Here is a 16,634-nt window from a genome sequence, read left to right as displayed (position 1 = left end):
TTCCATTTCTACGTAAACACATAGTACAAAGGGTTTATGTGTGACATCCCACATCGCCCAGGGGAGTGATCCTTAAATGTATATTCCCATCCTTACCTAGCGCGAGGCCTTTTGGGAGCTCACTGGCTTCGGGTTCCGTAGGAACTCCGAAGTTAAGCGAGAAGGGGGCTAGAGCAATCCCATGATGGGTGACCCACTGGGAAGTTGCTCGTGAGTTCCCAAAAACAAAACCGTGAGGGAATGGTAAGCCCAAAGCGGACAATATCGTGTTACGGTGGTGGAGCGTGCCCGGGAACTGATCCGTCCCGGGCCGGGATGTGACAATTTGGTATCAGAGCCTAACCCTGGTCGCGTGTGTGCCGACGAGGACGTCGGGCCCCTAAGGGGGGTGGATTGTAACATCCCACATCGCCCAGGGGAGTGATCCTTAAATGTATATTCCCATCCCTACTTAGCACGAGACCTTTTGGGAGCTCACTGGCTTCGGGTTCCGTAGGAACTCCGAAGTTAAGCGAGAAGGGGCTAGAGCAATCCCATGATGGGTGACCCACTGGGAAGTTGCTCGTGAGTTCCCAAAAACAAAACCGTGAGGGAATGGTAAACCCAAAGTGGACAATATCGTGCTACGGTAGTGGGGTCGGGCCCGGGAAGTGGTCCCACCCGGGCCGGGATGTGACATTGTGGGAGCAAGAGAAGTCTCATTCAAAAACCTCCAAGAAAAAAGAAAAAAGAGTGCTTCATCAGCATTAAACATGAGTACTTTTTACAAAATCAAAATTTGAATCTAGTGACATTTTTCTTCCCAAATTAAAAGATATCTCATATCCCCCAAGATTAAAGGATATCTCATCCTAGCACACTATCCAACCCTAAACAAACATTGAGAGGGTTAATTGAATGTGTTAGGAGAGGCAGTGACACACAAAGTAAGGTAATTTACTCGCTCGATCATAAAAAAAGGTAGCTTGCTTGCTTACTTAGTGCTTGACTTTGAAAATAAACTCCTCCTTGATTAAAAAAAAATAATTGTTTTGTGTTGGTAAGATGGATTTTTGAGCTAATACAAAATCTACAAAATTTAAAGTTGATATTATTTGGTTGGTTACTCCACTAATCACAAGGACCACTTTTTACCTAGAAAATAATCTCTTTACATGCCAAAAAGTTTAATTTGCACCTGAATGTCACTTATCTTATAGTTAATTTGATGATTTTATTTTTATTTTGGTTGCTTGGTGGAGTTAATTAGTTTGGAAAATGATCCTCTATGGATCCCTTCCTCTTAATCCTCATAACCCACAAATCTGGACTCTTAAAATTTGATTCAACGGCCAAAATTATTATAACTTTTAATAGGCCCCCTGTTTTTAGCTGTTGTATCAAATTTCAAGAGTCTGGATTTGTGGGTTATGAAGATTAGGAGGAAGGGATATGGAAAGGATCCCTTTCCAATTAGTTTATTCGTCTGCATTTGGAGCGTGCTTTTGCTTAGGGTCAAGACAGATCTAATTTAAAGGTGGAATATCCCTTAAAAATCAATAGTCTGCCATCCAAAATCTTGTGGTGTTTTCTATTTTACATCAATATGATAATTATTGTTTTTTTTTTTTTAACACATACGTTACTATCTACTTTATGGAGAGGAGAAGTGGGTTAAACCTCACAATGGGCTAGCTAGAATAAGTTGATTAGGGAGTCGAGGTGTCCGTGGTAGGCAATGAATGGAGTAGTTGAAGCCAAACGTACATCGACTGTTTTCGTCTTGACTCAGACTAAATCGAATTCGCCTTGGGCGAGAATCGAACATAAGACCTCTCACTTACAAGTGAAGAGGAATATCACCAAACCATAGTACTAAGTGACTTATATGATAATTATATTAAAATATCTACAAAAAGAGGTATTCAAATTTGGAGACACATGGTGAAGAACACTGCTCTAATTAATTTGATTAGAATAAATCTATACAAAATATATATGTCAAACAATTGTTAACCAGAAATTGCAAACAAAATTAATAATAATTACTAGAAGAAAGATGATTTTTTTTTATACAATAATATATTTACACTAAAAGGTTAGATAATAAATTGATATCGAATTTGTCATGCTCGAGATTTGGACATAAGACCTCTCACCTACAAGTGAAGAGAAATAACATTATATCGTAGTAATAAGAGCATCTCAAACAGGAGATGGAAAATGTATTGAAATTGACATTTTACATTTTTTGTTAGCTGAAAAGCTCTCCTTAGGAGATATAAAATATCCATCTTCGTTCAAAAATGTAAATAAAAATACATATATACATTTTTATTTTATTTGATTTTTGTAATAATCGCGGGTGAAAGCACCCCTAAAGTTGCTCAAAGAGATTACTACAAAGAAGGATAGTCCTAGGGATCTATATTAATCATCAAATAAACGACTCCTAATCCATTCAGATGGATTCACAAAATATTAGTACAAAATTTATATTATAACTCCAATTAACAAGACCACCCGTCACCAATTTTTTCTTCTGGCAATCAATTCACATAATATACATCTTTTTCACACTTTTAGAAGGGTAGACCTTGTGAATTGAGAGGAAAAAATGGGTCCACCAATGGATGAAATATGTTGTGATTAATTAAAATGAATTAGAGTTCAGTTCATTATTTGTTGTGTTAAAATGTAAGATGAGCATGACTGGAGATGATGAGTTATCAAAACCCTAGTAAAGTGAGTTATCTAACATATCCCTATACATGAGTTACAAATCTTGTCATACAAGTCTATGCCAATCCATACCATCCATAAAGCACAGTCATATTCAGCTCACCAGACCAGACAAAAGCTCTGAATGAAATTCCAAATTTTTATCTTTTTAATGAAATATAACCCACATTCACATCTCTCGAGGATAATGTAATTGTGATGTTTACATTTTAAATTTATGATTCCTTCACTGGAATAGATAAGCATCGAATGAGAATATTCTTAGTGGACCTTGTAAATACTATTAAGATAACTAACATGTGAAGTGTGATCAACCTATTTATGTTTTCTGTCTCTAGTAAATTAAGAAATCCACCGTACACGTGGAACATATCTGGTCCCTAGTAACCTAAAGGTGTGTTCCAGAAAGTCTAGGTAGCGGAGCATTGTGCCTTTAACCTTTTATTTTTGTTCCCCGAAAGACTAGTAAACTAAAGTTAAGCACAGTGCCCTTTAACGTATATGTGCGCGTCACACCAAATAAATGAGCCTAAAAAGATAGCATGTGGCACCTATTGCTCGGTGCGTGGAACACGCAGGTTTGCTAAACTTGTTTTTCTGTTCGGCTTGATTATATATGCGTCGTAAAATTGGTGAGCATTATCATTATTTGGTGATCTTGAACAAAGATATATTTTTTTTTAAAAAGAATGATCTCTCTTAGGAATGGGTTTAAAAATAAAAAAATCGAACAAAATTAAAATTGGTTGGTTCAGTTTTGATTTTGATGGTCTGAAAATCGAACGGATATATATATATATATATATATATATATATATTATTAATTATTAATAACATATATTATCTTCAAGTCAACTTGAACTCAAGGTTCAAACTTCATTGGAGGTCAGACTTGTTGTCTGTTCTATGTTTTCTTTCAAGCAATGAGCCACAGGATGGCATAACTACAAAGTGGAAGATGCTGTAACCAGAACTGAAAGCAAACAAATGAGTAAAAATAAAACAATAAACACACAGAGTGGAAGATGCCATAACCAGAATTGAAAGCAAACAATGTTCTTCAGTTGTGCAATGAAGTGGGTGATGATTCAAGCAGCTATCGGATAATTCAAGTCCAAGAAATTAAAGAAGAGGACAAGAATTGTCAGTCTGAAATCGGATAATTCAAGCAGGGAAATGCTTCTGAGACTGCTCATTGTTGTTGTAAAACAAAGGGACAATGCGATGAATGTGAAAGAAATTTTTGTACCTATATCTGCAGGTCTTTTGCATGAACCTATGGACATGAGATTTAATGGATCGGTGTTCCAGTTACTATATCGTTAAAAAAAATTAAGAAAAATAAAAAATAAAAAAAAAACCCTAAACGTACCGAAAGTGGACCAAAAAACAAAACGAAATCAAAATTAAACTAAAACGAACAAAAAGTGAAAAAAAATGAATTGAACCGAAATTTCGGTTTTGGCAAAAAAGCGAACTGATTGAAACCGAACACACCCCTAGTCTCTCTTACATTTTTTTATACGTATTATCGAGTTTCACTTACACATATAAAGATGCCTTTCATAACATGTGATATGAGAATAAGTGAGAATGTTTAAAGGCATATTTGTCGATTTGCTCTCTGAACTTGTATAGATCTGTCAATTTCTCTCTGAACTTTACTTTTAGTCAATTATCCCCTGAACTTTTATACTTAGCCAATTCCCCCTTAAACTTTAATTTTAGCCAATTATCCCCTAAACTTTTATAAATAGCCAATTCCCCCTTGACGTTAGATTTTAAAAAATTTCATCCAACTTTCCATCTATTTTGATCACATGGACAACATATGACAACTGTATGGGGGCAAAAGTAATGGAAAATTGGATGAAATTTTTTAAAATCTAGCGTTAGGGGGGAAGTGGCTATTTATAAAACTTCAGCTAAAATTAAAGTTCGGACGGAAGTGGCTAATTATAAAAGTTTAGGGGAAATTGGCTAAAATAAAAGTTCAGGGAGGAAATTGGCAACTTTATACAAGTTCGGGAACAAATCGACAAATACATCAATTTAAATACAAAAGTTAGTGCAGGTGACTAAATTCCCGAATTTGTAAAAAACGCATGAGGCAACCTTTTACAGTATGTTTGGATGGAAAATTTCTAAATTTTCATAAAATTCTAAATGACAGGAATTACAATTCCCAATAATTGAAACCCCGTCAAGTGAAATTTCATTATTTGGATGTTGGATACATGGAAATTACAAAATGAAGGGAATTACAAATTTCATTGTTTGGATATTCCCTAGAATTTATATTCCATAGAAGAATACAAATTTGAATAAAGAAAAATGTTAAAACTGGTAACAAAGTCATCAATGATAAAGGTCATGAAACCAAAAATTGGGGTTGCCAAACCCGCATTAAAGGAAAATAGTCTAAATTTTCCAATAACTAAGAACTTCTCAAAAGGTCTGTAATAATATTTTATTGGAAAAAAGGTTTGCAATAATATGATAAGAGTTGATTGAAGTAGGAAAGTTCCTATAAAGCGCACTTGCAAATGTCAACGAACATTCGTGACATGCAGGACTTTTATTCTAACTAATGTCTTACTGAAAATCACTAAAATGAGAAACATAATGAAAACAATCTTATGTGCCTCGTGAAGTAAGCAATAATACCATATTCTTTTTCTTCTCAATTGGGAGTTTCTTCAACATGAGAAATTGCTTGTCATTTTCGATTAACTGAGCACATGCTTTGATTTGTTCTTCTTAGTTGAGATCTTGTATTGCATTTACTTCATCATATACCTCTATTGGATCAAGTTTCTTTGTGTCTGCAAAAATATAATCTTGAAAGGATGAAGCCATCTTGGCAAGTGAATATGCAATCATATCTTTAGGGATGGTTGATCTTGTTTTTGTATGAGGCACATCAACAAAACTTGCTGGTTTTCTCTTGCTTTGAGTCTTTTGACCATTGGCTGAACTAGGTGAAATCTTATTAACAATTTCAATATCTTCTAAACTTTGTGCATCACCAACCAAATCTTATGATCAGATTCATTATGCGAAGGAGTCATAATCTCAACGGCTTCTACACATGTTTCAGCACCCTCACCGGTCAAATCCACTATATCATCCTAGTTTTGAATGACCTTCCAATGAAAGATTTTAACACCATCATGTGACTACCAATCAAAACATAAAAGATCAAAAAGAACAATTAAAAGAATTTCACACACACAAAAGAAAAATAATGAATTTGTTACCTTCACGTACTCTTGTCAGGCAGGGTCTTCATCTACACTCATCATCTTTTTGGTTACATACCAATTAAATCCACTTTGACTTAGTATATTACTCACTATTGCATAAAACTTTTTCCAAGACTTCACACGATTTTGAATGTTATCAGCAGTTATATGAACATTAAATCGAGCAAATAATATGGCTATAGTAGAATTATAAGCAGCTGTCTTCCAACCACGATCTCCTTTGTTTCCCAATCTTCGTTCTTTGCAAAGAATGTTAGCCCAAGCACGTTCCATATCTACATTCCATCTAAAATAATTATTTTCCTCTCCTTCATTTTCAATTTTCTGGTTCTCTTTCTTTCTCCTTGGGTTTTGTTTGCATGCTGGTTTTCTATCAGATCATTCCATTGCTCCTAACATAGAAAATATATTATTGAGACGTTAAGTCACTCATATACACATTCATAGTAACAATCCGAGTATTAGCTAACATTTATACATTCATAATTATATGGAGCTAAGCTACAAAAACTTGAGTATAGTTGCTTGAAATAGACATACATTATATGGATATAGCTGCACAAACATGATCTTTTTTAAAAAGGGAATTGTTATTGGCACTCCAAAAATTTCATTCTACACTCCAATAATGAGATTTTTGGAGTGCCAATAACATTTCTCTTTAAAAAATAGCATTATAAATCAAACAGAACAAGTTCAAGAAACACATAAAGCCATAGTATTCATATGAAATCCACATTCACTATGACAATACAAACTAAAAGCAACTAATTTTCCATTAGGAATTATCGGCAACTCTCTGAGCTTGATAATCGTGGAACACCTGCAATGCCAATGTATCCTGAAACTTAGTCCATTTGAAGATTCTTTGAGAAGAACACTCTTACTATACTAATGCATGACCATGACAATAACATATATAATTGTGCTGACAAAAATATTTTTTTCCCTATTTTCCTCTTCATTTATAGCACGCTTTCACTTTAACCTCGTTAGTATGTCTACAATATGAGTATTTTCCATACCTGTTTGAATATATGAACAAAGATGTATTGTGATATGCAACAAATATTTATGGGATATGCGACTTTTTGTTTAACCAAAAGTTGTAAATATAAATGTAAATACACAAGGTTTTTGAAGCAAGAATGAGGCGAGGCAACCAAAAAACAAATGAACTAACACCAAAGGCACAACATCTGATCAATCTTGGCTATTGTTAATGTGACCATCGTAAACTCATGTATTTGGTATAGATGGGATCTTTGAATCCCCGTAGGACTATTGTAATCCAACACTTATTTATACTGCTAAATGCAGCAATGAAAGTCACGGCTTCAATCATACTAGCATCTGTATTTTAGTTTTTTATAGTTAACCTTCAAAAGCACAATATCTATAACAAGGAACTAACACCAAAGGCCATAAAAAACTAAAAATGGAGGACTACTAGACTATGTTTTTTCTTTTCCTCCTTTGAAGTGAAGGAAACAATTCAGGGGAACAACCAATAGCGTGTTTTTAAGTAGTATAGAAAGAGTGTATTCCTTCCCCCACCCAGCCCTCTCCCCCAAACCACCACCATCACCAAAAACCTTCCACCTTTCCCAGATAAGGTTAATTATAGACCCAGTAGACAATTCAATCGGAGAAAAAAAACATAATATGCACACCAAACATAAAACTATCAACAAAATTCACAATTCTATAATGAGTATACCCAAAAAGCCAAAAATAATTCAAGAAAGAAGAGAGTAGAGATGCTGACCTAGAACAAAGGAAGAAGATGATTGCATGAGCGAAAATCCCTTGGAAGATTGGAGAGTTAACAAAGTGAAGATGCAGCCCTTTTATTGTGAAATTTGGCAGTATACATCCCAGTTTGGCGCCATAATCCTGAAATTTGGCACTCGCAAGATTTCCCTACAAATGAATTCGAGATTCTCATTGTTGTTGGAATTGTGAAATTACACCTCTTTAGGTGGAAATTAAACTCGGAAATCTTCGTCCCCAATTTCCACCTTTTTTTCTTGTAGAAATTGCCTTTTCTCGAGGTGCAAGGTTCCCAAACGAGGGAAAACTACTTTTCCATCTTGAATTCCCTAGTTTAAGTGAAATTCTGTTTTATTTTACTGTATCCAAACAGAGTGTTAAGGCTCATATTCTATGTCACTTTGCCTATTTCCTATTTCTCTTATCTGTTTTTCCCATGTTGTGTGATTTAATGGTATGTATTTGGGATGGATTATGGAGTGGCATGGAATACAAGTTTGTTAAACTTTTCAAAAATGTTGTTTTTACTATTTATTTGTACCATTATTTATATCATCCATCTAATAGAGATGAGATCTACAAGTGTTAGTTGGTTATACCTCTATTATAGAGATGATACAAATAAATAGTAAGTGTAGTACAACTCTAAACTTTTTTATGTTTTTTTGGCTTTATTATTTGATTAGTGTTAAGGAGACCATATTTATATGTGTATCATCTCATATGGCAAATAATTCAGACAATCAATATTCGATAAAATAAATACATTAATTGACATGACATGTGCATGTTTGTTAAGTAGTAGGTTTAATATTTGGCTTCCTTGTCAAAATTTGTAATTGTTACCACACGTGCTTATAATTTAGAGTTAGGGTATAATGATGATCTGGAATTATGACTGGGATTGAACTTGCCAAAACACCAACCATCTTCAATACAAAAGGTTTGAATAATACATTTGCATATGCATATCAAGCTTATTTTTCTAGATTCATTTTGTTTAGTGTAGTTGTCTAGTTGGCTAGGCACACAAATTAAGATAGCCTACATGGGCCATCTGACACCTTTCCCCGTGAGGGGATTTCTCACCCTTGATCTGAAAAGGTTTCTTTGGATTATGACACGTGTCTCCTTGTTCCCATTGTCTGAAACATTCATCTCTCCCATTAAAAGGGTTTTCAAGGATTCATTTGTATTTGGTTAGGTTATTTACATTTCAAGAAGAAGAGTGCATTTAGTCTAGAGTTACCTCTTAAGCTTTCAAACTGAATCCCTAGCCATAAAACCATCTCATGCACAAACACCCAATCACTGCATATTAGGGTTGCATTGTTTTAATGGTTTAGCATTAAGCTTTTGGTCTAAATATAAGTTTCATATCCTTCATAAACCAATCTTTTGGATTCATGTTAGGTTATTCTTCAATTGTTTGACTAGAGTAATTGACTAGTCATCTGAATCCAAATCTCATAAGCATATCATAACATCATATCATTGACCGTGTTGATCTCAGTGCCACAAAGTGATGAGCTCAGGAGGAGCTGCCACTTCGTGAAGACTGAAGGAGTCCATCTCATGCAAAGCAAGGTTGCACAAAGGTAAAGCTGCTTCGTAAATAGGGATTTAGGAATTGAGCTTGTGTGGTCTTTGTATGAACCTTTGTTTACACTAGTGGATTGGATTCAGTAGAAAGTCCCTGGGTTTTTAACCCAAAGGTGGGTTTTTTTTTGGCCAAAAACTTCCTTGTGTTCAATTCTTTACAAAGCTTTATTTATAACCTTTGTTGGAGTTAAACATTGTAGGGTTTGCTAGTATTGACACTTTATTAACTAAGTGAACTTAAGTACTAAGACTAAAACTTAACTGAAGTTCACATTGTTAAGTTTTTAACCTTTTAAGTTTGGTTGGTTTACATGCTCTGGGCTTCTAACAATCTTTACTCATTTGACTAGTACGGTTGACAAGTCAGTATAATTGGTTTTAAGTTTTTTATTGTAGGGTATTCCACCTGGTACCAATTTCAATTGGTATCAGAGCTTTGCTCTAGACATACATAAAGTAATCTCTGAGATTTTACTGGTATTGGGTGGACATATATCATGGACTATGATCGTGTAACTCTCATCCGTTCTTTGATGGCGTGAACTATGTGGTGGAATGAGAAGTTTCAAATATTCCTTGAGGCACATGACTTTTTTGCAGTTGATTACCTTACTCTTGAGTAGAGGGTTCTCTTTAGAGCTGTTGATGGGGAGTTAGTGATGAAACCTAAAAGTCAATGGACTACTGATGAAGTGACATTTGCAATGGCAAATAGGAAGGCAATAAATACTTTTGTATCTACCATATCACCAACTCAGTTTGCTCATATCCATTATTGCACAACTGCCAAGCAAGCTTGGGATAAATTCTGAATCTTTCATGAAGGTGACAAACAAGTTAGAGATTTGATGCTTCAATAAAGGTTTCACTATGAAAGTCTCGAGAAGAAGCATCCGAAGAAGAATGCTCGGAATGACCCTCTCAAAGTTTGAAGATTTAAGAATGCTTGAGTCTGAAACCTTCTCAACCTTCTATGAAAAAGTTGAAATGTTGACGAATGAAGCTTTCGGATTAGGGAAACCTATCTGTGGAACAATGATTGTTCAAAAGATCTTAAGATCTTTGCCCAAGAGGTTCTAAGCAAAGAAAATTGTCATCCAAGAGTTTCAAGATTTAAGTGAGATTAAACTTGGAAAGTTAGTTGGGAAAACTCATTATCTATGATATTTTCAGCTTAACATAGATGATGGTATCTCCAAAAAGAGAAAAGATGCCACTCGTCAAAGTGTTGAGAACAACAAAGTTACTAGTGACTCTTGTAAACAATTCTCAAAGGATGATCTTGTTCTATTTGTCAAGCAATTTAGAAGAGGTCTAAAAAACAAAGGAATGGATGTCAAGTGGTTTGAGAGGTCATTAAACAATCGTGGAAAACTATTCTTTGGTGAGAAATCTAGTGATTATTCAGAAAAGAAAGACAAAAGTTCATCCAAAAGTTCTGGTCCATGTTTTGCTTGTGATGAAAGTAAGCACCGTGCAGCTGAATGTGCCAACACCAGACTTCTTGCTAAGAAACGTAAAAAGCCTATGATGGCTACTTAGAGTGGCAGTGATGATCAAGATTTGTGTCATCAGACAAGTCATCAATTGATGATGAAGGGATTGTTGTATTTGTTGCATCTGTTGATGAAGCATCTTCTAATGGAAAAGATAAAGTTTTTAATGATACTAATGTGTTATCATCTCAGGAGTTGTCAAGCCTGTATGAATCTCTACTTGATGAGATGTGTGTTGCAGTGTTGGACAATGTTGAGTTGACCAAAACGGTGGTTGTGTTACAAAAAGAGGTTGAGTCTCTCTGACTAGTCAAAATAGAATTGAGTTACTAAATCATATGATTAGAAGCTAAACTTCACATGCTATATGAAAGAGGCTCATTTTATGGTGATGATGATGAAATGGATGACTTAATTGCCTCTCTTGAAGATCATGTTCAGAGTTTAATGATTTCACATGAAAGTCTACTTTAACAAATGAATTTGCTGCAGGAAAACAATGAATTATATCGAGAAGCTAATTTAAAGTTGTTTTCTGAGTTGGATGAGGCTTCGCACAAGTTAAATTGTCTATCTATGAGGGTTGACTCTTTAGGAAAAATACTCTATATTGGAACTTAGTGTGAAGGTATATATGTGCTTGCTTGTGATGGAAGCAGTTCAAGTTCCATGGGTGTCAACTCATATGCTTTTGAGGAACTCCCTTTTGTATCTCCTTTGGTTGACTTTGCTTCAGGGACTATCTTCGTTCCCAAATGTCATAATTGTGGTGATCTTGGCCACATTACCTACGTGTAGAAAACTATATCTGGAAAGGAAAAATGATCTAAAGGAACAAGTGGATCGTTTAACCAGAGCGGTCAGCAGAATGTCCAATACTATTAATTCTTCAAGCTCAAGAAATGTCAAGTCAAATTCAAGTGATTTTCAACGTGGATTTGGGAAGTGTTTGATTGCTCAAAGTTCAACATCATTCTTTAGGCCAGACACTTAGCACCTTGACGGTGGTTGCTTTCATCACACGACTGGTGACAAAGATGTTTTTCTATCTCTTGTACCATTCAAAAGTGGTATGTTTTAGTTTGGGGGAGGAGACAAGGCTAAGGTTGTTGGAAAATTAGTGATGAAAATTCCGGGACTCCCTATACTTGAAAATGTTTGCTATATGACTGGGTTGTCAACTAGTCTTCTTAGAATTGATCAACTTTATGACACAGTTGCTAATGAAGTTTGTTTTTCCAAGACGAGTTGCATAATTGCTGATAAATGTGGGAAGAACATGTTGGTGGTTCCAAGATAAAAGGAAAATTGTTATACAATTGTTGCCTCTAAGTGTGATGATTGCTCAGGTTAGAACACTGATCATTTTCAACAAATGGTCCAATGTGGACAATTACAAGTCTTTATCTCTAAATGCTACTTGTGTGAACCTTGCATCTTGGGAAGGGATCCTATTATATCTCACATAAAGGCGTACTGCTATGATTTTGCCTAAGCCTATTATCTAGAGAATGAAATTTCAATCATTCAATCTCCAATGTTGATTCACGGTGAGATGCCTCTTATATTGATTGCTGGAAGCATTACAACACCAAGGTATGCTTATCCACTTATGAATGCAAATTCTTCATATGCCTTGTTGGATTACATCTTTGCAGTGTGGTTTGTTCTTCAAGTTAATGACCTTGATTTGGTTCTTGATGTCTTTCTAATCATGACTATGCACTGGTTGTTTGGATGAATGTTGTCAAATATTTATATTCCAAATGTCTTGGGAACAAATATCTTGCTCTTAGGAGGTTTTTGCAAAGAAATGTTTTTGTTATAAACTTCGTGCCATGTAAGGAACAACCAGTTGTGTATTCCATAAGTCTTTTGGAAAATCGAAGACGCTAAAATCTTTGATGGTCTATTAACTTTTGTGTCTTTGACTGAATAAGTTGAGTAACCTTGCTTCTATTTTGTTATTCTTCTACATGTTTCTTTTCTTGATCTTATATCTGTCTTGCCAATCAACTCATCAGTTAAGTTTGTGTGTCACTTTGTGCATTTCTTAACTGTCTCACATGTTGACATTTTGTAGATTAACCTTGATTAATTTTTTTTCTCTATGATGTCAAAGGTTCTCCCTGTTATGGCTAATAGCTTCTAAAAAATCTTTGTCTCATATGTCAAAAGCACTTGCTGATTTAAGGGTTAGGCTTACTTTGATCTTGATTGAGGTGTAAGGACAATTATTCTCTCTAAATTGTGCTAAGTGTCTTTTCTAGTGCAAAACACCACTTAGTTTGTCTTTCTTTGTGCCCAAACCCTCTCAAAAGAAAAATCATATATCTGAGTGTTATAGGCATTCAAAAATTCATGAGCAAAGTTCTCAAAAATTCAAAAATTCAAAAATTCGAAAAAAAAAAAAAAAGAAAAGAAAAGGAAAAATTCCAAAAATTCTCAAAAGTTTTATCTCATGCAATGTTATAGGCATTCAATTCATTTTTCCTTATCTCAAGAAGGATTCAAAATGTGTCTTGGATTATCCAAATGCAATTCTCACCAATCCTATCAATGGTAATGTGCTCCATATCACCCTTACCAACTTAAAAGTTCTATTGGATGGGTTCTTTATTGTGTGTAGTTTTGTGTTTAGATACTGGCTCAATTTATGTTGCAAGGGTTGTGTCTTAATCTCAATAGGTTATTAAAAGTTTGGTTAGCCTTTGACTAAATTCTTTGCTGAGTTACATGAAACTTTGACTTTAAGATGGCTATCACCAATCCCTTTTCCATACCTTGACACATCATGGCTATTGTGTGAATTAGTGTTAATCTATGTTGTGTTATACTTGTGTGACCTTAAAGATTTTTTCTTGAAGTATTGCATTCCATGTTTCTTTTCTAATGTACTTACTTTATCAAAAAAAAAAAAAAAAAAAAAAATTATTATCAAATTTGTCTTGGAAGCAGGGTTTCTAAATCTGTTTTATTCTTGGTTTTTCTCTATGAAATTCCCAGTTAACAGTAGCTCAAATTGTACTAGGTTTGCAACTGTTGCTTGTTTTCTCCTGTCTTTTGTGCTGTCTTCTCCCTTGATTGCATTTTGTTGCACTTAACTAGTTTTGTTGTAATTAATTTCAATATTCTGACTAGTCACGTGGTATAATCAGCAAGGTGAGGTTCATTAAAGGTATTCTTGTCTTTACACTGTCTATTTTTAACTGTTGCATCTCATCCGTTGGTTTTCATCATACGGCTTAGACTATTTCACAGTGTCCTGGGTATTAACTTTATCTAACCCATCTAGGTTTTTGCCTTACCTCATTATGTGTCGTTAGCCTTGGTTGATTTCCTTCCCTCCATCTCAAATTCTTGAACCATCTTGCAAGAAAGATTGCTTACCCATGGCTGGAAACAAAAGTTCTTCCTATGCTCAACCCTCTTGTTGTTCTACTCGGTCTTAGACTGCAAGGAACTCATCTAATGCTGCATCTAGGGATCAAGCTCCTGCATTTTCTACCACTCGAGCCAAGAACTTTTTCACACCAGTGGCTACTCGAAAAGTCGTACCAGAACGAAGTATCGTATAAAATGATCTCTTAGTGACTGATGTTATCTAATCTGATGACCTCATCGAAAGGTACAAGCTTCGTAGGGTAAACTTTCCTCCTCCCAATTTCAATTTAACAATGGTCCATAATTTTATTCTAATATTCTGTCAAATTTTCTTGAGTTTGGTGGGGCTGTGTATGTTTGTGGTATTCTAGTGCCCTTTGACACGTCCATCATTTGTACGGTTCTAGAACTTGATCTATCCCCTGCCTCTATTTTACCAAGCTATAACTTAGCTACTTGTTAGTATGACATGAAAGCCTACCATCATGAGGCTTATGTTGATTCGTCCATTCTGCTGGTTAATGGTCAAGTGTTCAAGTTTCGTCTCAAACCTTTGTATAGGAGCTGGTCATATTTTATGCGTAGAAATGTCTTATCGTCTTCAAGCAATGGTAATCTTACCGTATAGTTTGCCAAAGTATTGTTCTCAATGTTGACTAATGGTGATGTTCCTTTTGGGTTTTTGATTTTCAAATCTGTGTTGTCTAAGTTGAAACATTTTGGAACCCACTAAAGAGGCTGTACAATTCATCCTTGTTTGATCACTCAGCTTTGTGAGCATGCTGGTGTCCAAAAGTGTATGAGTGATATTTTTCCAAGAACCACTAAGGATCTTGACGTAAATATGATGAACTTGAGCAATGTAATTAATGTTGTTGCTCAGGGTAATTCTAGACCAGCCCCACCACCAAATGTTTCCTAGGAAAGAAAAATAACACATCTTGAGTTCGAGATCAACTCCCTTAGGAAGCAATTTGTTGATTTTAAATCTTTGGTCAATCCATCAGCGTCTTCACCTCATGTCAGTCACTCGTTCTTTATACCGTCTTTGAGTCAAACCTCCCTGGATCCTATATCTTTTGTCCCTGAGCTGTCTCTACGTCCTCCAAAACTTGTTCCTCAGCGTCCCTTGGATCCATCTTCTGTGTCTTATCACTATGCTGCCTCATCTGGTCATTCGAGTGCCGTTGCTGCCAAGATGGTCGTAATCTATGCTGCTACAAGAAAGGGTGTATCCATTAGTGTTCATCAACATTTTTCATCTACTCATATCTCGAAGGTTTTGGTAGTGGTGTACATCCTGGAGATGCCTCTGTTGAAGCTGGCATTGCTGCTAGATCTCCTAACTGTTCAGATGACTCATCACAATCAGATGAGTTCTAGGTTAATGGGATGTTCTTGTATGGTTTTAGTTTTGTTTTTATGAGAGCAAGTGTTATGGGGGAGTTCCTTTTATTTAATGTTAAACAGTGGTTGTTAAAGTTGAAACTCCATTTCTTTTTGGCTTTTGTTGTAATTAACCTTGCTACTCTTAGTTTGTTCTTATTTGGCATATCATGACCCTTGAATTTAAATTGTTTGGTATTTATTATTTTTGTACCAAGAATTGTACTTTGTGGGCTATTTTGATTTTCCTAGATGCATTGACCTTTCTTTGTTACTTTTTATGCTACATTGTTTTTTCCTTGCTATTTGTTGTGCTTACTTGTTTATCACCTTCTTCCTTGGTCTTACCATGACAAAATAGGGGAGAAAAAAATTTAAATGTGTTTTAAATGTGGTACTGGAATAACCCATGTTGATCATGCAATTTGTGGTGTCATTTTTAAGATTGAGCTTGTGTTGTAATAATTCATGATAAATCTCACTTGTCTCTTGCCGAGAAATGTGTGCTACTACAAGAGTTGTTACTTGTTCTTCTCTTGTCACAACATGATTCCTTAAGTGTGGGTGAAGTGTGGTTTTAGTAATAGGTTTTGGTTATTTGTCAAGGAAAGCCAAAGGGGGAGATTGTTGAGTACTAGGTTTATTGTTTGGCTTCCCTTGTCAAAATTTTAAGTGTTACCACACATGCTCATAATTTAGAGTTAGGGTACAATGCTGATCTGGAATTACGACTGGGATTGAACTTGTCAAAACACCAGCTATCTTCACTACAAAAGGTTTGAATCATACATTTGCATATACATATCAAGCTTATTTTTCCAGATTCTTTTTGTTTAGTGTAGTTGTCTGGTCATAAATTCCTTCTATTGTCCAACTGTCTAGGCACGCAATTTAAGGTAGCCTGCATGTGTTATCTGACACCTTTTCTTATGAGTGGATTTCTCATGCTTGATCTAAAAAGGTTTCTTTGGCTTGTGACACGTGTCTCCTTGTTCCCCTTATCTGA

At 35.2% G+C, this 16,634-nt stretch overlaps 1 pseudogene; it reads right to left on the bottom strand.

Annotated features, from left to right (window-relative positions):
- Positions 1-5,358: 5,358 nt before the first annotated feature.
- On the bottom strand, positions 5,359-6,260 carry LOC148698642 (uncharacterized; annotated as a pseudogene).
- Positions 6,261-16,634: the final 10,374 nt, after the last annotated feature.

The sequence above is a fragment of the Pyrus communis genome, chromosome 2 (genome assembly GCF_041283825.1).
Source record: "Pyrus communis isolate YQ-2024b chromosome 2, ASM4128382v1, whole genome shotgun sequence".
Lineage (NCBI taxonomy): Eukaryota > Viridiplantae > Streptophyta > Magnoliopsida > Rosales > Rosaceae > Pyrus > Pyrus communis.
Note: the sequence above shows the minus strand (reverse complement) of the source record. Positions and strands in the feature narration are given on the sequence as shown.